Source organism: Astyanax mexicanus, chromosome 5 (assembly GCF_023375975.1).
Source record: "Astyanax mexicanus isolate ESR-SI-001 chromosome 5, AstMex3_surface, whole genome shotgun sequence".
Classification (NCBI taxonomy): domain Eukaryota; kingdom Metazoa; phylum Chordata; class Actinopteri; order Characiformes; family Acestrorhamphidae; genus Astyanax; species Astyanax mexicanus.
In genome coordinates, this window is record NC_064412.1 from 22,335,471 (window position 1) to 22,362,323 (window position 26,853).

The 26,853-nt window shown below is 39.5% G+C and overlaps 1 protein-coding gene and 1 long non-coding RNA gene across 2 annotated transcripts in view; one reads left to right on the forward strand and one right to left on the reverse strand.

The window, feature by feature from the left end:
• pik3r3b (phosphoinositide-3-kinase, regulatory subunit 3b (gamma)) overlaps positions 1–26,853 on the forward strand; it is a 338,192-nt gene that overhangs the window by 188,950 nt on the left and 122,389 nt on the right. The window lies entirely within an intron of this gene.
• LOC125802285 (uncharacterized) lies at positions 147–11,044 on the reverse strand. Its single transcript, XR_007439318.1, has 2 exons — positions 10,937–11,044; positions 147–821 (listed from the first exon to the last, which is right to left on the reverse strand). It is a non-coding gene; the product is annotated as an uncharacterized LOC125802285 (long non-coding RNA).

Consider the following 26,853-nt stretch of genomic DNA (forward strand, 5'->3'; position numbering starts at 1 on the left):
CTAACGTTTTCCATGTGGTTGCTAAGTGGTTGCTAGGCAGTTGCTATCATTTCTAAAGTGGTTGCTAAGTGGTTGCTAGGCAGTTGCTAACGTTTTCCTAGTGGTTGTTAAGGTGTTGCTAAGTGGCTGCTAGGCAGTTGCTATCGTTTCTAAAGTGGTTGCTACGTGGTTGCTAGGCAGTTGCTAACGTTTTCCATGTGGTTGCTAAGTGGTTGCTAGGCAGTTGCTATCATTTCTAAAGTGGTTTCTAAGTGGTTGCTAGGCAGTTGCTATCATTTCTAAAGTGGTTGCTAAGTGTTTGCTTGGCAGTTGCTAACGTTTTCCAGGTGGTTGCTAAGGTGTTGCTAAGTGGTTGCTAGGCAGTTGCTAATGTTTTCCAGGTGGTTGCTAAGCAGTTAATAGGTGGTTGCTAAACCCTGGCTGGGGTGCCGGGGTGTCCAAACTTTTGACTGATAGCTGCTCCATACAGCAGCTCCTCCATACACTCACAGTACTGGAGGAGCAGGGGAGAGAAGGGGTTCCGTGCGCAGAGCTGCTCGTGTGCGAGTTAGAACTCTGGGCCCCCCATTCATTTCAATGGGAAAACTTCGTACGACATTTGTACGAAAACCGTACGACGTATCGTCGAAACGTTAAAAATTTCTGAAAGAAAGCGGTAAGTTCTATAGACCGTCCGATTTTTGTCTTTGTATGTCAAAAATTGTTACCTACACAGACGTTCAAAGTTGTCCCCTATTCATTTCCTATGGGAAAAAAAAGCGCACGTTTACGAAGTTTTTACGAAAACCGTACGATGTATCGCTTAAAAAAGCACAAGCAACCTATTCGGGTATAGGTCCTACGATACTGCAAAATTTCATGGTTCTACGTCAAAAGCCCTAGGAGGAGATAGTGATTAAATTTTGAGCGCGGAATAATAATAATAAGATTACGAAGAACAGTAAGTTGGCTTTTCCAAGCCAACTTAACTAGAAAAGGTAAAGTTCGTGAACGAACTTTAAGTTGGCTTGGAAAAGAACGCTAATAACGTTAAAAAGTTAAAATGGTTGCTAAGCTTTTTCCGTCTGAAGAGTGTGAAGAGTCATTGATATGCTGTTAACTTTTGGCTAAACGCTAAATGCTAAAAACGCTGAAATCTAAAAACATTTGGTTAAACGCTGAAATCTAAAAACGTTTGATTAAACGCTGAAATCTAAAAACGTTTGGTTAAACGCTGAAAACTAAAAACGTTTAGTTAAACGCTGAAATCTAAAAACGTTTGATTAAACGCTGAAATCTAAAAACGTTTGGTTAAACGCTGAAATCTAAAAACGTTTGATTAAACACTGAAATCTAAAAACGCTTGTTTAAATGCTGAAATCGTAAAACTTTTGGTTAAACTTTTGGTTGCTAATGTGTTGCTAGGCAGTTGCTATCATTTCTGAAAAGGTTGCTAAGCTGTTGCTAGGCAGTTGTTAATGTTTTCCAGGTGGTTGCTAAGCTATTGCTAACTGGTTGCTAGGCAATTGCTAACATATACCAGGTAGTTGCTAAGGTGTTGCTAGGTGGTTGCTAGGGTGTTGCTAGGTTGTTGCTAAGGTGTTGCTATGGTATCTGGGGTGGTTGCTATGATGTTGCTACGTGGTTGCTAGGGTGTTGCTATGGTATCCGGGGTGGTTGCTAAGGTGTCGCTAGGTGGTTGCTAGGGTGTTGCTAGGTGGTTGCTAAGGTGTTGCTATGGTATCTGGGGTGGTTGCTAAGGTGTTTCTAAGTGGTTGCTAGGTGGTTGCTAACGTTTTCCTAGTGGTTGCTAAGGTGTTGCTAAGTGGTTGCTAGGCAGTTGCTATCGTTTCTAAAGTGGTTGCTAAGTGGTTGCTAGGCAGTTGCTAACGTTTACCTAGTGGTTGCTAAGATGTTGCTAAGTGGTTGCTAGGCAGTTGCTATCATTTCTAAAGTGGTTGCTAATTAGTTGCTAGGCAGTTGCTAATGTTTTCCTAGTGGTTGCTAAGGTGTTGCTAAGTGGTTGCTAGGCAGTTACTATCATTTCTTAAGTGGTTGCTAAGTGGTTGCTAGGCAGTTGCTATCGTTTCTAAAGTGGTTGCTAAGCTGTTGCTAGGCAGTTGCTAACGTTTTCCTAGTGGTTGCTAAGGTGTTGCTAAGTGGTTGCTAGGCAGTTGCTATCGTTTCTAAAGTGGTTGTTAAGTGGTTGCTAGGCAGTTGCTAACGTTTTCCTAGTGGTTGTTTAGGCGTTGCTAAGTGGTTGCTAGGCAGTTGCTATCGTTTCTAAAGTGGTTGCTAAGTGGTTGCTAGGCAGTTGCTAACGTTTTCCATGTGATTGCTAAGTGGTTGCTAGGCAGTTGCTATCATTTCTAAAGTGGTTGCTAAGTGGTTGCTAGGCAGTTGCTATCAGTTCTAAAGTGGTTGCTAAGTGGTTGCTAGGCAGTTGCTAACGTTTTCCAGGTGGTTGCTAAGGTGTTGCTAAGTGGTTGCTAGGCAGTTGCTAGGCAGTTGCTATCGTTTCTAAAGTGGTTGCTAAGTGGTTGCTAGGCAGTTGCTAACGTTTTCCATGTGGTTGCTAAGTGGTTGCTAGGCAGTTGCTATCATTTCTAAAGTGGTTGCTAAGTGGTTGCTAGGCAGTTGCTAACGTTTTCCTAGTGGTTGTTAAGGTGTTGCTAAGTGGTTGCTAGGCAGTTGCTAACGTTTCTAAAGTGGTTGCTACGTGGTTGCTAGGCAGTTGCTAACGTTTTCCATGTGGTTGCTGAGTGGTTGCTAGGCAGTTGCTATCATTTCTAAAGTGGTTGCTAAGTGGTTGCTAGGCAGTTGCTATCATTTCTAAAGTGGTTGCTAAGTGTTTGCTTGGCAGTTGCTAACGTTTTCCAGGTGGTTGCTAAGGTGTTGCTAAGTGGTTGCTAGGCAGTTGCTAACGTTTTCCAGGTGGTTGCTAAACAGTTAATAGATGGTTGCTAAACCCTGGCTGGGGTGCCGGGGTGTCCAAACTTTTGACTGATAGCTGCTCCATACAGCAGCTCCTCCATACACTCACAGTACTGGAGGAGCAGGGGAGAGAAGGGGTTCCGTGCGCAGAGCTGCTCGTGTGCGAGTTAGAACTCTGGGCCCCCCATTCATTTCAATGGGAAAATTTCGTACGACATTTGTACGAAAACCGTACGACGTATCGTCGAAACGTTAAAAATTTCGGAAAGAAAGCGGTAAGTTCTATAGACCGTCCGATTTTTGTCTTTGTATGTCAAAAATTGTTACCTACACAGACGTTCAAAGTTGTCCCCTATTCATTTCCTATGGGAAAAAAAAGCGCACGTTTACGAAGTTTTTACGAAAACCGTACGATGTATCGCTTAAAAAAGCACAAGCAACCTATTCGGGTATAGGTCCTACGATACTGCAAAATTTCGTGGTTCTACGTCAAAAGCCCTAGGAGGAGTAGTCGATTAAATTTTGAGCGCGGAATAATAATAATAACTAGAAAAGGTAAAGTTCGTGAACGAACTTTAAGTTGGCTTGGAAAAGAACGCTAATAACGTTAAAAAGTTAAAATGGTTGCTAAGCTTTTTCCGTCTGAAGAGTGTGAAGAGTCATTGATATGCTGTTAACGCTAAATGCTAAAAACGCTGACATCTAAAAACATTTGGTTAAACGCTGAAATCTAAAAACATTTGGTTAAACGCTGAAATCTAAAAATGTTTGATTAAACGCTGAAATCTAAAAACGTTTGGTTAAACGATGAAATCTAAAAACATTTGGTTAAACGCTGAAATCTAAAAACGTTTGATTAAACGCTGACATCTAAAAACGTTTGGTTAAACGCTGAAATCTAAAAACGCTTGTTTAAATGCTGAAATCGTAAAACTTTTGGTTAAACTTTTGATTGCTAATGTGTTGCTAGGTGGTTGCTATCATTTCTAAAAAGGTTGCTAAGCTGTTGCTAGGCAATTGCTAATGTTTTCCAGGTGGTTGCTAAGCTGTTGCTAACTGGTTGCTAGGCAATTGCTAACATATAACAGGTGGTTGCTAAGGTGTTGCTAGGTGGTTGCTAGGGTGTTGCTAGGTTGTTGCTATCATTTCTAAAGTGGTTGCTAAGTGGTTGCTAGGCAGTTGCTATAGTTTTCCTAGTGGTTGTTAAGGTGTTGCTAAGTGTTTGCTAGGCAGTTGCTATCATTTCTAAAGTGGTTGCTAAGTGGTTGCTAGGCAGTTGCTATCGTTTTCCTAGTGGTTGTTAAGGTGTTGCTAAGTGGTTGCTAGACAGTTGCTATCATTTCTAAAGTGGTTGCTAGGCAGTTGCTAACGTTTTCCCAATGGTTGTTAAGGTGGTTGCTAAGTGGTTGCTAGGCAGTTGCTTTCGTTTCTAAAGTGGTTGCTAAGTGGTTGCTAGGCAGTTGCTAACGTTTTCCAGGTGGTTGCTAAGTGGTTGCTAGGCAGTTGCTAACGTTTTCCAGGTGGTTGCTAGGCAGTTGCTAAGTGGTTGCTAGGCAGTTGCTAACGTTTTCCAAGTGGTTGCTAGGCAGTTGCTAAGTGGTTGCTAGGCAGTTGCTAACATTTTCCAGGTGGTTGCTAAGTGGTTGCTAGGTAGTTGGTAACATATTCCAGGTGGTTGCTAGGCAGCTGCTAAGTGGTTGCTAGGCAGTTGCTAACGTTTTCCAGGTGGTTGCTAAGTGGTTGCTAGGCAGTTGCTAACGTTTTCCAGGTGGTTGCTAGGCAGTTGCTAAGTGGTTGCTAGGCAGTTGCTAACGTTTTCCAAGTGGTTGCTAGGCAGTTGCTAAGTGGTTGCTAGGCAGTTGCTAACGTTTTCCAAGTGGTTGCTAGGCAGTTGCTAAGTGGTTGCTAGGCAGTTGCTAACGTTTTCCAGGTGGTTGCTAAGTGGTTGCTAGGCAGTTGCTAACGTTTTCCAGGTGGTTGCTAAGGTGTTGCTAAGTGGTTGCTAGGCAGTTGCTATCGTTTCTAAAGTGGTTGCTAAGTGGTTGCTAGGCAGTTGCTAACGTTTTCCATGTGCTTGCTAAGTGGTTGCTAGGCAGTTGCTATCATTTCTAAAGTGGTTGCTAAGTGGTAGCTAGGCAGTTGCTAACGTTTTCCTAGTGGTTGTTAAGGTGTTGCTAAGTGGTTGCTAGGCAGTTGCTATCGTTTCTAAAGTGGTTGCTACGTGGTTGCTAGGCAGTTGCTAACGTTTTCCATGTGGTTGCTAAGTGGTTGCTAGGCAGTTGCTATCATTTCTAAAGTGGTTGCTAAGTGGTTGCTAGGCAGTTGCTATCATTTCTAAAGTGGTTGCTAAGTGTTTGCTTGGCAGTTGCTAACGTTTTCCAGGTGGTTGCTAAGTGGTTGCTAGGCAGTTGCTATCATTTCTAAAGTGGTTGCTAAGTGGTTGCTAGGCAGTTGCTAACGTTTTCCATGTGGTTGCTAAGTGGTTGCTAGGCAGTTGCTATCATTTCTAAAGTGGTTGCTAAGTGGTTGCTAGGCAGTTGCTAACGTTTTCCTAGTGGTTGTTAAGGTGTTGCTAAGTGGTTGCTAGGCAGTTGCTATCGTTTCTAAAGTGGTTGCTACGTGGTTGCTAGGCAGTTGCTAACGTTTTCCATGTGGTTGCTAAGTGGTTGCTAGGCAGTTGCTATCATTTCTAAAGTGGTTGCTAAGTGGTTGCTAGGCAGTTGCTATCATTTCTAAAGTGGTTGCTAAGTGGTTGCTAGGCAGTTGCTAACGTTTTCCAGGTGGTTGCTAAGGTGTTGCTAAGTGGTTGCTAGGCAGTTGCTAACGTTTTCCAGGTGGTTGCTAAACAGTTAATAGATGGTTGCTAAACCCTGGCTGGGGTGCCGGGGTGTCCAAACTTTTGACTGATAGCTGCTCCATACAGCAGCTCCTCCATACACTCACAGTACTGGAGGAGCAGGGGAGAGAAGGGGTTCCGTGCGCAGAGCTGCTCGTGTGTGAGTTAGAACTCTGGGCCCCCCATTCATTTCAATGGGAAAACTTCGTACGACATTTGTACGAAAACCGTACGACGTATCGTCGAAACGTTAAAAATGTCGGAAAGAAAGCGGTAAGTTCTATAGACCGTCCGATTTTTGTCTTTGTATGTCAAAAATTGTTACCTACACAGACGTTCAAAGTTGTCCCCTATTCATTTCCTATGGGAAAAAAAAGCGCACGTTTACGAAGTTTTTACGAAAACCGTACGATGTATCGCTTAAAAAAGCACAAGCAACCTATTCGGGTATAGGTCCTACGATACTGCAAAATTTCGTGGTTCTACGTCAAAAGCCCTAGGAGGAGTAGTCGATTAAATTTTGAGCGCGGAATAATAATAATAACTAGAAAAGGTAAAGTTCGTGAACGAACTTTAAGTTGGCTTGGAAAAGAACGCTAATAACGTTAAAAAGTTAAAATGGTTGCTAAGCTTTTTCCGTCTGAAGAGTGTGAAGAGTCATTGATATGCTGTTAACTTTTGGCTAAACGCTAAATGCTAAAAATGCTGAAATCTAAAAACATTTGGTTAAACGCTGAAATCTAAAAACATTTGTTTAAACGCTGAAATCTAGAAACGTTTGATTAAACGCTGAAATCTAAAAACGTTTGGTTAAACACTGAAATCTAAAAACGTTTGATTAAACACTGAAATCTAAAAACGCTTGTTTAAATGCTGAATTTGTAAAACTTTTGGTTGTATTTTTGATTGCTAATGTGTTGCTAGGCAGTTGCTATCATTTCTGAAAAGGTTGCTAAGCTGTTGCTAGGCAGTTGCTAATGTTTTCCAGGTGGTTGCTAAGCTATTGCTAACTGGTTGCTAGGCAATTGCTAACATATACCAGGTAGTTGCTAAGGTGTTGCTAGGTGGTTGCTAGGGTGTTGCTAGGTTGTTGCTAAGGTGTTGCTATGGTATCTGGGGTGGTTGCTAAGATGTTGCTACGTGGTTGCTAGGGTGTTGCTATGGTATCCGGGGTGGTTGCTAAGGTGTCGCTAGGTGGTTGCTAGGGTGTTGCTAGGTGGTTGCTAAGGTGTTGCTATGGTATCTGGGGTGGTTGCTAAGATGTTGCTAGGTGGTTGCTAAGGTGTTGCTATGCGGTTGCTAAGGTGTTGCTATGGTATCCGGGGTGGTTGCTAAGGTGTTGCTAGGTGGTTGCTAGGTGGTTGCTAAGGTGTTGCTAGGTGGTTGCTAAGGTGTTGCTATGGTATCTGGGGTGGTTGCTAAGGTGTTGCTAGGTGGTTGCTAAGTGGTTGCTAGGTGGTTGCTAAGGTATTGCTAGGTGGTTGCTAAGGTGTTGCTATGGTAACCGGGGTGGTTGCTAAGGTGTTGCTAGGTGGTTGCTAAGGTGTTGCTAGGTGGTTGCTAAGGTGTTGCTATGGTATCTGGGGTGGTTGCTAAGGTGTTGCTAGGTGGTTGCTAGGCAGTTGCTATCATTTCTAAAGTGGTTGCTAAGTGGTTGCTAGGCAGTTGCTAACGTTTTCCTAATGGTTGCTAAGGTGTTGGTAAGTGGTTGCTAGGCTGTTGCTATCATTTCTAAAGTGGTTGCTAGGCAGTTGCTATCGTTTCTAAGGTGGTTGCTAAGTGGTTGCTAACGTTTTCCTAGTGGTTGTTAAGGTGTTGCTAAGTGGTTGCTAGGCAGTTGCTAACGTTTTCCAGGTGTTTGCTAAGTGGTTGCTAACTGGTTGCTAGGCAGTTGCTATAATTTCTAAAGTGGTTGCTAAGTTGTTGCTAAGTGGTTGCTAGGCAGTTGCTAACGTTTTCCAGGTGGTTGCTAAGGTGTTGCTAAGTGGTTGCTAGGCAGTTGCTAACGTTTTCCAGGTGGTTGCTAAGGTGTTGCTAAGTGGTTGCTAGGCAGTTGCTAACGTTTTCCAGGTGGTTGCTAAGCAGTTAATAGGTGGTTGCTAAAACCTGGCTGGGGTGCCGGGGTGTCCAAACTTTTGACTGATAGCTGCTCCATACAGCAGCTCCTCCATACACTCACAGTACTGGAGGAGCAGGGGAGAGAAGGGGTTCCGTGCGCAGAGCTGCTCGTGTGTGAGATGGAACTCTGGGCCCCCCATTCATTTCTATGGGAAAACTTCGTACGACAATTGTACGAAAACCGTACGTCGTATCACTTCGCAACCTCCTATTAATTTAAAGATCTCGATAAGATCTATAAGCTCGCCGAATTTGGTGTTCGTATCTCAAAAATTGTGGCGGTTACGGACGTTTAAAATTTGGCCCCATTCATTCCTATGGGAAAAAAATGCGTACGTTTACGAAGTTTTTACGAAAACCGTACGATGTATCGCTTAAAAAAGCACAAGCAACCTATTCGGGTATAGGTCCTACGATACTGCAAAATTTCGTGGTTCTACGTCAAAAGCCCTAGGAGGAGATAGTGATTAAATTTTGAGCGCGGAATAATAATAATAATAATAAGATTACGAAGAACAGTAAGTTGGCTTTTCCAAGCCAACTTAATAAGAAGACTAGAAAAGGTAAAGTTCGTGAACGAACTTTAAGTTGGCTTGGAAAAGAACGCTAATAACGTTAAAAAGTTAAAATGGTTGCTAAGCTTTTTCCGTCTGAAGAGTGTGAAGAGTCATTGATATGCTGTTAACGCTAAATGCTAAAAACGCTGACATCTAAAAACATTTGGTTAAACGCTGAAATCTAAAAACGTTTGGTTAAACGCTGAAATCTAAAAATGTTTGATTAAACGCTGAAATCTAAAAACGTTTGGTTAAACGATGAAATCTAAATACATTTGGTTAAACGCTGAAATCTAAAAACCTTTGATTAAACGCTGACATCTAAAAACATTTCGTTAAACGCTGAAATCTAAAAACGCTTGTTTAAATGCTGAAATCGTAAAACTTTTGGTTAAACTTTTGATTGCTAATGTGTTGCTAGGCGGTTGCTATCATTTCTGAAAAGGTTGCTAAGCTGTTGCTAGGCAATTGCTAATGTTTTCCAGGTGGTTGCTAAGCTGTTACTAACTGGTTGCTAGGCAATTGCTAACATATAACAGGTGGTTGCTAAGGTGTTGCTAGGTGGTTGCTAGGGTGATGCTAGGTTGTTGCTATCATTTCTAAAGTGGTTGCTAAGTGGTTGCTAGACAGTTGCTATCGTTTTCCTAGTGGTTGTTAAGGTGTTGCTAAGTGGTTGCTAGGCAGTTGCTATCATTTCTAAAGTGGTTGCTAAGTGGTTGCTAGGCAGTTGCTATCGTTTTCCTAGTGGTTGTTAAGGTGGTGCTAAGTGGTTGCTAGGCAGTTGCTATCATTTCTAAAGTGGTTGCTAGGCAGTTGCTAACGTTTTCCCAATGGTTGTTAAGGTGTTGCTAAGTGGTTGCTAGGCAGTTGCTTTCGTTTTCCAGGTGGTTGCTAAGTGGTTGCTAGGCAGTTGCTAACGTTTTCCAGGTGGTTGCTAGGCAGTTGCTAAGTGGTTGCTAGGCAGTTGCTAACGTTTTCCAAGTGGTTGCTAGGCAGTTGCTAAGTGGTTGCTAGGCAGTTGCTAACATTTTCCAGGTGGTTGCTAAGTGGTTGCTAGGTAGTTGCTAACATATTCCAGGTGGTTGCTAGGCAGCTGCTAAGTGGTTGCTAGGCAGTTGCTAACGTTTTCCAGGTGGTTGCTAAGTGGTTGCTAGGCAGTTGCTAACGTTTTCCAGGTGGTTGCTAGGCAGTTGCTAAGTGGTTGCTAGGCAGTTGCTAACGTTTTCCAGGTGGTTGCTAAGTGGTTGCTAGGCAGTTGCTAACGTTTTCCAGGTGGTTGCTAGGCAGTTGCTAAGTTGTTGCTAGGCAGTTGCTAACGTTTTCCAGGTGGTTGCTAAGTGGTTGCTAGGCAGTTGCTAACGTTTTCCAGGTGGTTGCTAGGCAGTTGCTAAGTGGTTGCTAGGCAGTTGCTAACGTTTTCCAGGTGGTTGCTCAGTGGTTGCTAGGCAGTTGCTAACGTTTTCCAGGTGGTTGCTAAGTGGTTGCTAGGCAGTTGCTAACGTATTCCAGGTGGTTGCTAGGCAGTTGCTAAGTGGTTGCTAGGCAGTTGCTAACGTTTTCCAAGTGGTTGCTAGGCAGTTGCTAAGTGGTTGCTAGGCAGTTGCTAACGTTTTCCAGGTGGTTGCTAAGTGGTTGCTAGGCAGTTGCTAACGTTTTCCAGGTGGTTGCTAGGCAGTTGCTAAGTGGTTGCTAGGCAGTTGCTAACGTTTTCCAAGTGGTTGCTAGGCAGTTGCTAAGTGGTTGCTAGGCAGTTGCTAACGTTTTCCAGGTGGTTGCTAAGTGGTTGCTAGGCAGTTGCTAACATTTTCCAGGTGGTTGCTAGGCAGTTGCTAAGTTGTTGCTAGGCAGTTGCTAACGTTTTCCAGGTGGTTGCTAAGTGGTTGCTAGGCAGTTGCTAACGTATTCCAGGTGGTTGCTAGGCAGTTGCTAAGTGGTTGCTAGGCAGTTGCTAACGTTTTCCAGGTGGTTGCTCAGTGGTTGCTAGGCAGTTGCTAACGTTTTCCAGGTGGTTGCTAAGGTGTTGCTAAGTGGTTGCTAGGCAGTTGCTAACGTTTTCCAGGTGGTTGCTAAGGTGGTTGCTAAGCAGTTATTAGGTGGTTGCTAAGCCCTGGCTGGGGTGCCGGGGTGTCCAAACTTTTGACTGATAGCTGCTCCATAAAGCAGCTCCTCCATACACTCACAGTACTGGAGGAGCAGGGGAGAGAAGGGGTTCCGTGCGCAGAGCTGCTCGTGTGTGAGATGGAACTCTGGGCCCCCCATTCATTTCAATGGGAAAACTTCGTACGACATTTGTACGAAAACCGTACGACGTATCGTCAAAACGTTAAATATTTCGGAAAGAACGCGGTAAGTTCTATAGACCGTCCGATTTTTGTCTTTGTATGTCAAAAATTGTTACCTACACAGACGTTCAAAGTTGTCCCCTATTCATTTCCTATGGGAAAAAAAAGCGCACGTTTACGAAGTTTTTACGAAAACCGTACGATATATCGCTTCAAAAAGCACAAGCAACCTATTCGGGTATAGGTCCTACGATACTGCAAAATTTCGTGGTTCTACGTCAAAAGCCCTAGGAGGAGTAGTCGATTAAATTTTGAGCGCGGAATAATAATAATAATAATAAGAAGATTACGAAGAACAATAAGTTGGCTTTTCCAAGCCAACTTAATTACGAAGAACAATAAGTTGGCTTTTCCAAGCCAACTTAATAATAAGATTACGAAGAACAGTAAGTTGGCTTTTCCAAGCCAACTTAATAAGAAGATTACGAAGAACAATAAGTTGGCTTTTCCAAGCCAACTTAACTACCTGCATCTGTGCTCTGCACTCTCCCTACTCTCCCTACATCAGCGCGCTTCCTGTCCGTTGCCGTGAATACATGTGTCGACTTTCCCCCTTTCGTTTCCCATCCTTTGAGGAAAAGTAAGTCGACGCCTGATGGAACTGGCCGTGACATCGGTTATTCCAACTGTTCCATTTTTTCCTGCCCCTCGCACAAAAAAGAGCCTTTCAGACGACATTAACGTCAAACTCTCCTCATGCGCTGTGAACTAATCCAAGCTTTTCATTTAGCATTACACTCAGCTGTACTTCTTAACTGGAACAGATGCACATTCTCTCCAAGAGAGACGTGAACACACACACACACACACACACACTTATACCCACACACACACATACACACACATTAAATATGTTTATATATATATATATATATATATATATATATATATATATATATATATATATATATACATAATCTTATACGTACATGCAGAGGTCAGGCCCAGGGCAGAGCTAGCTAAGTTTCCCGTCACTTCCACCCACGCCGCACCTGCCGCCCCGATTACGCCATGTCTTCCTTAAAGAGATACCGATCTCGTTAAGGTTGCCCCAGCTGCACCTTCAAATGCATTAATCTTCCATTAAGTATACCCTGCCTGCTCTTAGCATGAAGCAAACCCAGCTCTGATTAGTATTACGTGGCGGATCTTAAGCCGGTTAGCTGGGTTTAGTGCTGCTGATAAGATGGTTCCAAACTAAATTGGCACAAGCTAATGTTTAGAGGGAACTGTGCCAGTTTACAGCGTTAAAAAAAAAAAAATCAGTGAGAAACGTCTTTTCTGTCATTCCATTACATTTTAATAAGGTTAGCGCTGAGCAGTAGGACCAAAAATCCATATCACAGTATTTTGCAAGATTCTGACGGTTTTACGGTATATCACGCTATTTTTTCATTATTATTTATTTATAGTTTAAATATAGGGTTGCGAGTTGCTGTACTGTTAGGAGAACATATAATATATCAAACAATAAGGCTTAAAATAAAGGATTTGGGTCTGAAGCGCTGCCACTATGAGCAGGAGGTCGCAGGTTCTAACCCCCGCTCAGGCAGCTTTGCCATCAAGCTGCCGGCACTCAGAGGGAGCAAAATAGGCCCTGCTCCCTCCGGGTGGGTAGATGGCGCTCTCTCCCCACATCACTCCTAGGGTGATGTCCACAGCACAGGGCGTCTGTGAGCTGATGTCTCGGAACCGAGTTGCTGCGCTTTCCTCCAAGCGCACTGGCTGCTCGGCAATGCTGCATCAGCAGCAGCTCGAAAAGAAGCGGTGGCTGACTTCACATGTATCGGAGGAAGCATGTGTTAGTCTTCACCCTCCTGGTGTGTTGGGGCATCACTAGTGATAGGGGGAGTCCTAATGAGTGGGTTGGGTAATTGGCCGTGTAAATTGGGGAGAAAATGGAAAAAAAATAGAAATAAAATTATTTAAAAAAAAGAAATAAATAAAGGCTTTGAATACTAGTGGGTTTACTTTGTCCCACAAAATTAGACAATGTATGAAGAAATCATACTTTATTATCAGAGAAACAGCTGAAGAATGTAAACAATAGATCTTAAAAGGAGATACGTCCACAACTTTAACACAGCTTCTTTTACAATATTAATATTTTAAATAGTCTCATGAACACTCTATAGTCTCTGTAAACGAACCTAAAATACACAACATGTAAGTATTCAGAATATATAATTTTCAAAAGCCTTATTGCACAAATCAGACACAAGTTTAATATCAATTTACAGTGTGTTATTACTGAAACCATTAGAGGCATAAAAATATTTAACAGCTGTTTATCAGTTTATCACAATTCCTTTTGTTCTCCAGTTAATAAATACATTTAGTTCAGTGTGCATTAATATTATCCTTCAAGCTACAGTATTAATATATTTAAACAGAGTTATAGTTACTCATAGTGTAAGGAATAACAGGAGAAGCTGCAGGAGTTCTGTTTTTATGTTTCTGCTGCATGCAGACCAGCCTGAGGCTCCACAGAGCTGCCATTAGCTTCTTTGATGGCGCGCTACACTTCTACACAGCGCTCCACAGCACCTCTAGTGGTATGGCGGTATGGGAAAAATGTATACCGCCCAACACTAAGTGAGGTACATGATCAGAGAAGCATGGTAGTTCAATAGCAAACTTATAGCAATATAGTTTATAGCATTACCCAAGAGGCTACTTTACAGGAGAAGGAAACGCCTCCTTGACTTTCAATGGTATCAAAAATGTTAAAAATATTTAATGTAAAACGTTATTTTGGAGCATTTCTATTAATCTGTTTTAATTCATTTCCCTTGCACTTCTCAGGCAGCAGCAGTCTGTCACTAACACAGAGACAGAGACAGCGCTGTGTATCTACTTCTTGTGTCAAGAATCAAAACATTGCAACATGGCGTGTTTGATTTAATGGCTTTAAGTGTCCTGCGATGCCACTATTGCACACGTGCACATCCTTGCTTAAACGATATATCGTGCAGCCCTATCATGCAAAGAATAAGCCATATGTCAACACCATCCAGAAATGTCTCTGTCTTCTCCTGGCCAAAGCTCATTTAAAACGGACTGAGGCAAAATGGAAAATTGTTCTGTGGTCAGATCAATCAAAGTTTATATTTATAAATGAGCATTGGCCCAGAGACGACAGCAGTGATTTATAAAGATACAAGAGAAGATTCTGTTGGAAAGATGTTTAAATCAGAATTAGATGCTGACTTAAATCTACCGAGATAACCAGGCAATTAGCTGAGATCAAAATAAAATTTATTCTGAATAGAATATTAATATTAGTATGTGTACACAGTTCAGCCACTCTTATTCAACAAGCTTTATTCACAGTTTCCAGACTTCCCCTTCTTCTGTACTGTCAAGTGATTAAACTGTAGTCTCCAAACATCATTCAGTTCTAAATACAGTACAGCGGAGCTCCCGCTTCTTTCATTTTTACTGGACAGAGAAAGCTTTCTATCCTTCTCTGACTAAAACGAACATGACTCAGCTGTGCTGGCAGAAGAAAACTCAAATTGACAGCTTTAATAAAGCTCTCTGTGGCACGCCACTGCTTAGACTGCTTTAGAAAGGTGTATTGAATGTTCACAGAGAAATGACTGCTGATGTTTTAAGAATCATTATTATAGTAGTTTCTTTTTGTACAAATTGATAAATGAATGAATTAAAGTGAATTTGTGTCACTTTAAGGATTTTCAAGGAGTTGTATATTCACAGTAGCTGTGAGCAGCTGATCTAATCCAGTCTGTTCTTGCTTTAACAGAAAAGCGCTAATATATTCTGTTACTTGTAAATAGTTTTTAGCATTTGACTCAGTAATATAACGAAATAATGATTTGGCTGCTGCGCTTGCACTGATCTCCACAGGCTTTCCTATTCACATTCACAATGTAACCAGCAAGCTGATTGTCTCTGGTTGTTACATATTTGGCCACAAACATTTAAAACATTTCATTTCCACATTATAACATGCTTTTGTTAGGCACAGATTTGTTCACATTACAAATAAACCATCACTTACATGAATACATATACAGCTCTGGAAAAAACTGCGAGACTACTTCAGTTTCTGAATCAGTTTCTCTGATTTTGCTATGTATAGGTATATATTTGAGTAAAATGAACATTGTTGTTTTATTCTATAAACTACAGACAACATTCCTCTAAAATTACCAAATACAAACATTGTCATTTAGAGCATTTATTTGCAGAAAATGAGAAATGGCTCAAATAACAAAAAAAGATGCTGAGCTTTCAGATCTCAAATAATGCAAAGAAAACAAATTCATATTCATAAAGTTTTAAGAGTTCAGAATAAATCAGTATTTAGTGAAATAACCCTGGTTTTTAATCACAGTTTTCATACATCTGGCCATGTTCTCCTCCATCAGTCTTACACACTGCTTTTGGATAACTTTGTGCCACTCCTGGTGCAAACATTCAAGCAGTTCAGTTCGAAAGAAGCTCATCAATTTTCAAATCTAATCTGATCACAAATGTAATCATATTCTGATTGTATGTCACTTATTAAACTGTTTGAAATTTAAATTCATGATTTACCAACCAAATGAAGCTTTTCAATTTTTTTATGTAACATATGAAAAGTGTTGGTTAAACAGTTTATTTTTTATTTAGCTAAAGAAATTAAACCTTAAATTAAGTAATTTATCATGATCAGGTGATTATATTAGGTTTTCATAATGCCTACCCACTGGACCACTGTTAATATTTTAATATTGTTGTAATGATTTGCAGATCACGTTTTTTGTACTCAGTCTGCTGCTTTCACTTACAGAATTAAATCCGTGGAGCTTTGAAAGATCCTGCGCTGTTGCTTTAAGTGGTGGATGAATGATGGTCCCTCAGCCCAGAGGGTGTGGACATGTCTTTTTAAATCTCTCAGCCTCCAGAAGCTTTAGGCTCAGCCTGGGTGTAATGACTGATGTTGGCCGCACCAGAGGGTTAAGGGCAGGGTCAAGGGCACGACCTTTGTTCTCCTGGGAAGCCAAGCTCATTACCTACCAAGCCATGTTTAAATACAGCGTGACCATGTGTGGAGTGTCCCTTTGGAAACGAGTCCTTTTTTGTCCCTATCCACTCAGAATATATATTCCCTTCATGTTCACTTTTTTAAAGTCTTTCTATTCAAGCATTACATAAAAATGTTTCATATTTGATAAGAAATATTACTGAAAATCCTAATTGTAATTGTAATAGAAAATATCTGCCAAAATAAACTTTCCTGTGACTTTCCTGTTTTCTCAGTTTAAAATCGATATTTTTCTGAATACAAACCAACATATGCCCTCCCAAACTCAATTTGAGGTTGATTGTTAACTAAGTGGAGTAGAGAGTGAACAAAATAGAGTCTCTAAAGCCCTCAAAGTTTTCAGAATGTAAATAATGTTTTTATTTAAATGTTTTTTTTTTACAGAGAAAAGGAGTTTAAAGGGATTTTGTATCATCTACACCTGTAGCCTGTATATGGGACACGACCTGTTAGGGGGTTGAATCTGATTTATTTATTTTTTTTTGTTAATGTGACACAGATCAGATTTTTTGGGATTTGAATCTTTTTTATATGCTTATAGTTTATATATGCTTACTGTTGTGACGGTGTTCAAAATCGTTATAGGAAAGTCTGTCCACTTGGCAGCCATCTTTCAGAAACCAGATTGTGGTTAAATTATAGTTTCAGAAATGTATTTAAAAAAAAACAGAAAAAAAAAACATTGTAAACAGTTTATAATATTTGCCTCAATAATGTATAAATAACTAATGATTTGGCTGCTGCACTTGCACAGATCTCCCACATTCCCAATGTAACCAGCAAGCCGATAGTTTCTGATGGTTGAAGGGTGGGATGCTAAATTGAGCATCACTGATTTTTTTTTTTTTTCTTGAGTCACTTTCTTAAGGTGGTCCTAGTTTAAATGTGCATTCAATTTATGGGCATGGTTTGTAAATGTGAAAGGTCAGATTGGTTATAATGTGTTTTTTAGCTTGTATTATAGTTAGTGTGTGCTTATTGCTGTGATGGCGTTCAAAGTCATTATAAGAAGGTTTGTTCACTAATGATTTGGCAACTGCGCTTGCACAGATCTCCCACATTCCCAATGTTACCAGCAAGCCGATAGTGTCTAATTGTTGAAAGGCGGGATCTGAATCTGTAAACATATTCCGAATGTATTCACTTAGACCACTAAAGGGGCCCTGGATGGTCTCTTGCTCCCTGCAGCAGTGAAGAAATAGCCTATTGTTTGCCCAAAGCCAGTCCTGCCTTCAGGAACCCCTAACCAGGGTTTGGTTTAGTGGTCCGCTCATTGCAGCCCATGATCAACCTGTACTTAGCCTACTGCCTGCATTTTGTGCATATTTGTAATAGACTGTGGTCAGCCGGGGTTTTACTATCAGCACTGATTCTATGACTGCTGTAGGTGACCAGTGACACTTTTCAGTGAAACAATTTCTAAAGTTCTTTTTGATTGTCTCTCATCACTGTCTATATGAACAAACCCTCACTGTTATTAGTACATCATTCAAATTAAAGGTCTCCTTCCGCTAAAATCCACTTTTTCTTGTTCTTTGTGAAATACTAGAGGTCTCTCTAAGTTGTATATGTATACTGCACATGAAACTGTTCCTCAACCTTGTCTGCAGTAGCTAGTAAAAGAAAATATTCAGAAAAAGTGACTAGATTAAAAAAGCTCCCATGTACATCAAACCATGAATTAGTATTTATGATCTTCCCACCTTGGCTCGTGGCCAGGCACGTCTCATCAGACAGAAGCCAACAGCACTAGGAACAGCATGGCAGTTCATTCCTATGTTATTTGTGCAAATAACACATTAGTGTTAAGGAACAAATGGTTAGAATTAGTCTGAAAATGAAAAAACAATGGAATAAGACCTTTAAGAACATTGCAACACCACTGTTCAAATACACATTTAATACACAGTAAAAAAAAATACGAAACGAGTCATTTTGTTTTAGATTAATGTTTAAAATATACAGTACAAGTCAAAAGTTCTCATTCAGTTTTTTTGTGTTATTTTTTTAACATTGTAAAGTGAATAGTGAAGACATCAAATATACTTAGGAAACATATATAATTACGTAGTAAATAAATAAAAAAATCTTTGGCCTATAAAATGCCCTAACCTAAACCCAGTTGAGACGTTAATGTGGGATGAGCTGGAGCTTCACAGTTTGAAGAAATCAGCTACTGTTGTTCAGCACCTCCAGGAACTCCTTCAAGACGCTGAGAAAACTGTTCCAGGTGACTCTCCCTCATGAAGACACTGAGATTAAAATACCAAGAGTATCCAGATCTGTCCTTAATAATTCCACATATGTTACTATATAGCTTTAATGTCTTCAATATTGTAAATGTGTTTTTTTCCAAAAGTAAAATACATTTTATTTTTTAAGAGAAAGTGCAGAACGTTACAGAAGACCTGCATAATGAGTTTGCCTGAAAAGAAATCATATTGAATTGTATCGACTTGGTCCATTCCTGTTGCTGCTGTTTCTCAAATTCTTGACATGCTAAGTAAAAAGATGGAAAATACCACCTAGTATGTTAATACAGCTCTGGAAAAAATTAAGAGACCACTTCAGTGTCTGAATCAGTTTCTCTGATTTTGCTGTTTATAGGTGTATGTTTGAGTAAAATGAACATTGTTGTTTTATTTAGAGCATTTATTTGCAGAAAATGAGAAATGGCTGAAATAACAAAAAAACCTGTTTTTTAATCACAGTTTTCATGCATCTTGGCATGTTCTCCTCCACCAGTCTTACACACTGCTTTTGGATAACTTTATGCCACTCCTGGTGCAAAATTTCAAGCAGTTCAGCTTGGTTTGATGGCTTGTGATCTTCCTCTTGATTATAGGTTGATTATAGCTTTATTGAATTGTAATACTTGATTATGAACTATTTGTATTGTTCATATCTCTGCAATTCTAAAATATGGATAATCACTTATGTGCAGAATATTACACACATCTTACATAAATAATTTTAATGAACTGATATTTCATATATCGTACATATATAACTGTATATAAAAACCAACTTTGCCTAGAGTTTGCATCAAATTTTATCTTGACCATTTACCAAATGCTCTGCCCTGTGCTGTTGGTTCAGTTTTCTTTTTTTCTTTCTTTCTTTCTTTCTTCTCCTCGCCACCCTGATCTTCCCTTCGCCCCACGCTCTCTCGCTCTTCAGGGCCAGAGGTGGTGAGACGATCCACAGCAGCTAATTAAACAAATTAGTCACATGCACGCACAAATGTCACATGCAGATCGACTGGCACGCTGCCAAACAGCGTGGAGAAATCGGTTCAAAGTGAAAGAAAAAACACGGCTGTTTAGGTTTGAGTCTGGTGGTATGGGATCCATGCTGTGGGGAAAATTGTTTGAGGAGTCAGAGCTAAAGGAAGGAAGAACATGATTAAACGTGATCTCCGGGGTGCCAAGAACTGAAAGATACTCCTTTCTGTACGGCTGCTTTTGTTGAATCAGGCACCAGAGTGTAATACATTGCCTTGTTTGATATCAAACAATAGAGGTGTTTTAGTATCGAAGCCTACATCTGAGCTCTCGTATGACCTTCATGTTGAAGGAGCTTTTGCAGCTGCTTTTTATACCACTGAAAGTTTGTAAGTCATCTGGCATCTGTACATGTACAGCTCTGGAAAAATTAAGAGACCACTGCAGTTTCTGAATCAGTTTCTCAGATTTTGTTATTTATAGGTATATGTTTGAGTAAAATTCTATGATTCTATAAACTAAAGACATTTCTCCTAAATTCCAAATTAAACTATTGTCATTTAGAGCATTTATTTGCACCAAAAATAAAAATTGGGTTAAATAACGATGTTTTTTAATCACAGTTTTCATGCATGTTGGCATGTTCTCCTCCACCAGTCTTACACACTGCTTTTAAATAAACTTATGCCACTCCTGGTGCAAAACAAATCAAGCAATTCAGCTTGGTTTGGTGGCTTGTGGTAATCCACTTTCCTCTTGATTATATTCCAGATTTTCAATTTGGTAAAATCGTAGAAACTCATCATTTTTAAGTGGTTTCTTTTTTTCCCAGAGCTATATTTACGTGATTGATTATGATCTTCCTGTTTATTCAACATGAGCTCTGTTATATCTGGTGAAAACTGTGAAGTATAACAGTGGTACAGTGATGGTAAAAACTATGAATTGTGATCTGTGTGAAAGAATGGTTCAAACCAGTTTGAAGCCATCTGACTTCGAGTTTAAAGCTAAAGCACAGTTGGGTCATGCAACAAGACAATGACCCAAAGCACACACGCAGGTCTACATAACAATGATTTAAAAAATAACATATACAATTTTGGAATGGCCTATACAGTAAAGTGTTGATTTAGCCAAAGGCCAAAGACCTAAAGTAAAAAAAAAAAAAAAAAAACATTGCTGTCTAGGTTTAAGTCTGATGGTATGGGATCCTAACAGTTGGGAAATTTGTTTGAGAAGTCAGAGAAAAAGAAAGGAAGAACATGATTAAAAATGATCTCTGCCGTGCCAAGAACTAAGAGATCTTTTTTTTTATATGTCTGCTTTTGTTGAATGAGGCATTAAAGTGTAATACATTACCTTGTTTGATATCAAACAATAGAGGTGTTTGAGTATCGAAGTCTACATCTAAGCTCTCGTATGACCTTCATGTTGAAGGAGCTTCTGTTAGCTTTTTTGTGTGTACACATTTTGTGAATTTTGTGTGTGTTTGGGTCCTGACCTTGAAATAAACCAGTTTAAACATGAATAATTTATACTACCAACAGTTTGTGAGACATCTTTTAGCTGTACTTTATAATGACTGACCGTGATCCTTTTCTTTAGTCAAAATGGGCCCTATTATATCTGGCAAATATGAAGCACTGCTTTTCTTAAATTAAGAAATTTAGACCAACTGTAAAGCATGTTGGTAGTAGAGTGATTGTTTTTGATGTTTTATTGCATCAGCACCTGGATATACTTTACAAGCTAATGTGTAGGAAGCTATGAATGCTACGAGTTCCACAAATAGCGTCAATAGTATCATCCGACTGTGAGTTAAAGTTAAGGCACAGTTGGGTCATGCAACAAGACAATGATCCAAATCACACAAGCTGTGGTACATGTAACCAGGAGGCAATCACTTTTTTTTACGTGGGGGTGTGTTTGGTGTGTAATATTCTTATCTGATAAATGCATATAATGCATTTTTTTCCTTTGATCAACCTTTCTACGATAGGCAAGTTTCAGTTTAAAATGTCATTTAACTTAATTTAAATGTGCACAAATTATTGTATTCAAGGAGCAAATGTCTCATTACAAGAGACAAAAAACGTTTATGAAAAATGTTTATTCAGCCGTTTAAAGAAGAATTATTATTGTCAATTAAAATTTTGTTAAAAAAAATTAAAAGAAATTTAAACATGTTTATAATTTTTTGTTGCTCTAAAATACAATGTAAAAAATAATTCAAAATGTATTATGTTAAAACTAAACACCAGCTGTGGTTTAGAGTTTCACTATATAGAGAGAGATTCTTTAATATGAATTAAAACTTGAATACGGTGGGTCTCATAAAACGTTATATATATGTTAATATATAACTACACAAAAAAACAAAAAAAATACTCTAAATATCTAAATTCACAAAACTTTAAATTAAAATAAAGTAGTTTAATAATGAAATAAAAAAATAATACATGTCTTATAAACTTATAAACTTATAAACGTATAACTGTATTTAGAAAACCTTATAGGAAGCATCTACATATTGATCTACGTATAGATTTAAGTTTATTGTGATTCAGGCTCGGGTCACATTTAGGCTTGGACTCATAAAACTGTCATTACCTATAGGGACATATGTAGGGCCCCACATAATTACATTCTATAAAAACAAGTGTCTGTGCAAACAGCACACACACCTTTCTATATTTACATGCTTGCCTGTGTGTGAACGTGTGTTTATTACATTTACGGCCACCCAGAACGCTCATCGTGGCTTGGCCCCTGTGTTTGTGTGTGTGTGTGTGTGTGTGTGACCGCTCTTCAGTGGCTCATAAAAAAGGTGTGTGCTCAAATGAAGAGTCCAAGCCATCTGTGGCTTTTTTTGTAAGCGTTTCCAGTCAGTGTCATCAGCTTGTGTCAACCCTAATCCATATAGTTCTCTTTGCGGCCGTTTGTTTGCCCTACTTCCAGCGTCAGTGGCAGCTTGTGAAGTGCTAACCCGTGTGTGACTCTGTACCGCAGGGAGGGAGCGAGACGCTTTTCCGTGCGGAGAGGGAGGAGCTCCGTGGCCGTGGCCTGTGCTAGCGTGTCTGAGCGTGGTCAACATGCAGAGTTGCGGGGTGAGACGGGGACAACCTGTCAAAAGATGTTTGTCATGCCAAGCACTTGTTACCTGGAAGGGAAAGTTAGCGAAATGGAGTGGACGAGAAGAAAAGAACGAAAGTAAACTTAATGCGGAGTGGGAGAAGTGTTGACGGTGTGTGATTTGGCAAAACATTATTTTTTAAAATATGGAAATCACAGCAAATTGATCTTTCAATCAAGTTAGACATTAAAAATTAACCCAGTCAACATTGTAATGTACAGGGTTGGACAATGAAACTGAAACACCTGGTTTTAAACCACAATAATTTATTGTGGCGACGGACAGTTCTGGTGGAAACAGGAGAGTTGAGGTGCACATTGAATTCTGCCCTGATTTGGGCAGCCGTGGATTTAGACATTCCTTTCAGACAGCTTCCTCTTACAGCGTCCACAGTTAATCCTGTTGGATGTGGTTGGTCCTTCTTGGTGGTATGCTGACATTACCCTGGATACCGTGGCTCTTGATACATCACAAAGACTTGCTGTCTTGGTCACAGCTGCGCCAGCAAGACGTGCACCAACAATTTGTCCTCTTTTGAACTCTGGTATGTCACCCATAATGTTGTGTCTATTGCAATATTTTGAGTAAAACTGTGCTCTTACCCTGCTTATTCAACCTTCACACTTTGCTCTTACTGGTGCAATGTGCAATTAATGAAGATTGACTACCAGGCTGGTGTTTCAGTTTCATTGTCCAACCACTGTAGGGTGCACTTGGGTGGAAAGGGAGCTAGTTGGCTTCCAGGTAAGCAAGGGCTCATCTTTAAAGCCCATTATAAAATTCATCCTGATGCTTCTACTGATAGTCCTGTTATCCAATTGGTATTGCCATTACAATGCCTTTCAGATCTCAAATAATGCAAAGAAAACAAGTTCATATTTATATAATATAATATAATATTCTGTGGAGTAATAACCCTGGTTTTTAATCACAGTTTTCATGCATCTTGGCATGTTCTCCTCCACTAGTCTTACACACTGCTTTTGGATAACTTTATGCCACTCCTAGTGAAGTTCAGCTTGGTGATGGCTTGTGATCATCCATCTTCCTCTTGATTATATTCTAGGTTTTCAGTTTGGTAAAAACGAGGAAAAACATCATCATTAATTGGTCTATTATTTTTTTTTTTCAGAGCTGTATAGCAATACTCCTAAACCACTACAGTTCCCACAAAACCATGCAAATCTAATGATATACAGGTATATTTTTTCAGTCTATTGTGCCTGTTTTTACCTAATAGTCAATAGTAAATACCAGTATTATCTGTTCTACTGCATGACTCCATGACTCTGCATGATCCATGACCCTCTGTATTGTGGCAGTTTGGTACAAATACGCATAATACACATATATTTACACCACTATGTAATAAGGTTTTTAATACTTTGTGTATTTTTGCACAAAATATATATATATATAGTTTGTGCAAATCTGAATCTGATACTAGTTGTGTTTGATCATATTCGCTTATTATAAGCATAAGCTAAGACTGAGACTGAGACTGCTTCCTCCAGAGCAAGTTTTCACGCTTTGCTTTGTCTTTGTCTGGTCAGCCTAAAGTCTTAATGCAGTGAGATTTATGGGAGGCGGCCCCAGGCCGTGTTTGAGCAGCTTTATGTGGCTGGGCAGTTTGGGCAGCGCTGTTTTACAGGTCATCTGTGCCGTCACTGATCCCATCCCGCTCCCACACATGGAGATTAATGGCGTGACATTACCTGGCTTTTACTAACCCGGAGAGCAGTAGTTCAAGGTGAGCCCGTATGAAGACGTGAAATGGGCCCTGATATTGTCCCGGGCCGGGGCGTGTAAAACCCCCTCTAATTTCTCCTCACATTTCAATAAAATACCGGCCTCACTTCTCCTTTCACACTGGCAGCCTTTATAGGCACACTGGGGATCGTAATGGTCAGAGTGGGGAGACAGATGCCAACACAAAATTATAGGCCTTTCGAAGAATCATACAAATACACACACACACACACACACACACACTTCCCGTAATCTCACTTATCACGCACATACACACGTATGCGTAAACGTACAAACTTAAGAGCTGAGGGGTTTTCATTTGTGTTTATTGGCGGATTTTAGAAGTGATAAAAATGGGCTCAGAATCAACCAATACTCAATCAATACTAGTTTTAATAAATATATAAATATACTATAAGATATGAAAGCAAAAAGTGGTATTGTGTAGGCATAAAAGAAAATATCCCACTTTTCTGATTGAATTTTTTTTTTTTTGCTCAGATTTTATAAATACAATATTTTCAAATTCTAAAGTGAAAAGAGTGAGAGATAAAGAATAAAGAGAGATAAAAACAAGGACTTTTACAAGCTTATGGCTGCAGGATAGTGAGAGAGAGAGCAAGTGATAGAGAGAGAGTGTGTGAGAGAGAGAGAGTGTGAGAGAGAGAGAGAGAGAGAGAGAGAAAGTGAGAGAGAGAGAGTGTGTGAGAGAGAGAGGGAAGGGTATAGGGGACAAACAAGACTACAGTTTCTACAGCTCTGAAAAAAAATTAAGAGACCACTTCAGTTTTTGAATTAGTTTCTCTTATTTAGCTATTTATAGGTATATGTTTAAGTAAAATGAACATTTACACACTTCCTGTAATCTCACTTATCACGCACATACACACGTATGCGTACACTTACAAACGTAAGACCTGGGGGGTTTTCCTTTGTGTTAAATGGTGGATTTTAGTGATAAAGTGATAAGTGATCAGAATCGAGCAACACTCAATCAATACTTGTTTTAATAAATATACTATAAGATAATATAAAATATCAAAACAAATAGTGGAACTGTGTAGGGATGAAATAAAATAAATCAATATAGTATCGTATTGCAAAATAATATTCTGTTTTTTAATACTGGAATCATTTTCAATTTAAAGTTTTTACACTGGTTTCAGGCAGTGGTTCATTTAGTGGTGTGTTTACCCCAACCACTGGATAGCATTGTTGTACTCTGGCTTCAGATCCCGCTTTTCTGATTGGCTAAAAAGTAATCTTTCTTTTGCTTTTTTTTTAAATACAGTAGGGCATTTTTTATACTATGGCTGTTTTTTTTGTTCTACAATCACAGTATCACAACACAGTACCAATCAAAAGATTGGACACATGTTCTGTATCGTATACATTTATTTAATCAAACTTATATGAAGATATGGGATTATTTAGTAAACAAAAAAGTATAAAACAAAGCAAAAAATATCATCAAGTGCAATCGCAAAGACCATCAAAAAATGTTATAATGAAACTGGCTCTCATCAGGGCTGCCCCAGGAAAGAAAGACTAGAAGTTACTCGCAGTGTTTTTTAAGTTACTACATGATTACTTATGTGTTCCTTCATAGTCTGAATGACTTCATTATTCATTTACAATGTAGGAAAAAAAGCAAAAAATCTAAACATTGAACAACATTTTGACTGGTACTTTATATTTAGTGTATATTTAGAGTAGTAACAGTTGAAAGAACTATATATTTTTCCATTAGTATTACGTAAATGCCAAATATAAACCCCAGGATTTAAGAGAGCTGCTGCTATTGTAAATATGTTTGTTTTTCACAGGAAGATAAAAGTAAAATACAGGGGAGATAAAATACCATGGTCTAAATGAAATAACAGCACAATTACAGACCTCAGAATGAAAAAGAAACAAGACCCAATATTCCAGCCTCATGCTCGCCTAAACAAATACGATTTTAATCAGAATGTAAAAACACTCATCAAACTTGTGTTCAAATATTCTCCAGAATGTCATTCCAGAGTTCTGGAGCTGAATAAGAAAACAGTCTCCCACTGACTGAGCTGTGACTGATTCTAGGAGTTCTCAATAATCCGGCCTCAGCTGAGCAGAGTGGTCCAGACTGGCCATAACACTCCAGCAGATCGGCTAGATGTGCTGAGGCTGCGCCATTAAGGGATCTAAATGTCATAAGTAAGATAAGTAAGGCCTTGAAGGCAATGCAGAACTGAACTAGAAGCCTGGAGTAAATGAGCCCGGAGTGCTCCGACATTTTTCTTTAGCTGTGCCTGGTACCTGTGTTCATTTTTTATAAATAACAGTGTGTTATATAGTACCAGAAACCAGTAAGAAAAAAAGAACCAAAAAGAACCAGTAGGAAACACATCTGAGACTGACTATGAATGAGGTATGTGCTATAAATAAATGAGGGACATTGTGTACTGTATATACACCAACAACGATTGCCTTTACTTTTGTGGTTGAACATATCTATATATTGTTTTATCTGATTTACATGTACAGTAAATAAGGCAGGTGTAACTAATATATCAACACCATTGCAACTCCAGATTGTTCAGTCTGATTATGGGCTTGTATCCAGTTTGTTTTTTTGTAAAAAAAAAAAAAAATTCTTTAATATATACACTATCATGTTCCTCCCATTCACTCCCATTTACTCCCATTTATTTTCACACATGCCCAAGCCTTAGAGTTTCTGTTTCCCCAAAGCCACTAAACGTTATTCCTATTTCCTTCCATTCACTTCTAATAATGCCATAGAGTTTCCATGTACCAACAGTCATCAAACTTCATCCCCTGTTCTTCCCATTCTACCATTCATTTTCACACATACCCAAGCCATAGAGTTTGCATCCCGACAACCACCATACTTAATCTGTTATTTCTCTCTTTTCCTCCCATTCA